The sequence below is a fragment of the Galeopterus variegatus genome, unplaced genomic scaffold, assembly GCF_000696425.1.
Source record: "Galeopterus variegatus unplaced genomic scaffold, G_variegatus-3.0.2 Scaffold85636, whole genome shotgun sequence".
Taxonomy (NCBI): Eukaryota; Metazoa; Chordata; class Mammalia; order Dermoptera; family Cynocephalidae; genus Galeopterus; species Galeopterus variegatus.
Genome location: NW_007811747.1, coordinates 1 through 965, shown reverse-complemented (window position 1 = coordinate 965; position 965 = coordinate 1). Strand labels below are relative to the sequence as shown.

General features: G+C 39.5%; 1 pseudogene; it reads left to right on the top strand.

Annotated features, from left to right (window-relative positions):
• Positions 1 to 143: 143 nt before the first annotated feature.
• On the top strand, positions 144 to 757 carry LOC103584703 (annotated as a pseudogene).
• The last annotated feature ends 208 nt before the right edge of the window (positions 758 to 965 follow it).

Here is a 965-nt window from a genome sequence, read left to right as displayed (position 1 = left end):
ATAGAAAACAGACTAAGACAAGAACTAAACTGGGAATCAAGAGAAACCATTTCAGAAAAACAGTTCTATCATACCTTGAATGATAGTTTAAAAAAAAAAAGAGAGAGAGAGAGACTGAAGAGTGTGGCATGAGCATTGGGAAGCAAAAGAAAACAAGTACGGGACCATGAAGCATATACTTAGTCTCAGAGACCAGAGGCTTAAAGAAAAGGATAGATTAAAACCAGAAAAGAAAGATTCCGGTGTGCTGAAGGAAAAAGAAGTCCACCAACACTCTTCCTCCTGCTTATTCTTCCAATAAAATACACAGCTGGGCCACTATAATACACAGCTGTGCAATATAATACACACCTTACCACATCCTGGTTGATACCAACTTTACCAACTTTTCTATTAAAGTCAAACTGGACTTAGTGCAGTCAATGATGGACTATCTGCATGCCAACTGTATCCTTTGTATAACTAACTGTGTAATGGCTGAAACTGAGAAATTGGGGCAGAAACATCGAGTGGCTCTCAGGATCTCCAAGGATCCAATATCTGAACAATTACAATGTACCCACAAAGGAACCTATGCAGATGACTGCTTAGTACAGAGGATAATAACTCAGCACAAGTGTTACACTGTGGCCACAGGTGACCTGACCTTAATTAAACAAAGAATCCGGAAGATTCCTGGAGTCCCTATCATGTACATTTCTAACCACAGATAAAACACCAAGCGATGCCAGATGATTATGGAGCTCCCCAGTTCTAATTCTCAGAAGACAAACTTCCTCTTCCCGCCTTCAACCAACTTTCTCTCTTGCCAGTTCATTATACATGCTATAGCATGAACTATTCTGTTCACCTGTTTGCTGTATTATGAGCTGAGTATAGTTAAATACATTCATTTTTTGATGCTGTTTTGAAAGTGGGGGGGGGGGGAAAGACTGAAACTTTCGACATTCATTCCTAAAAATACT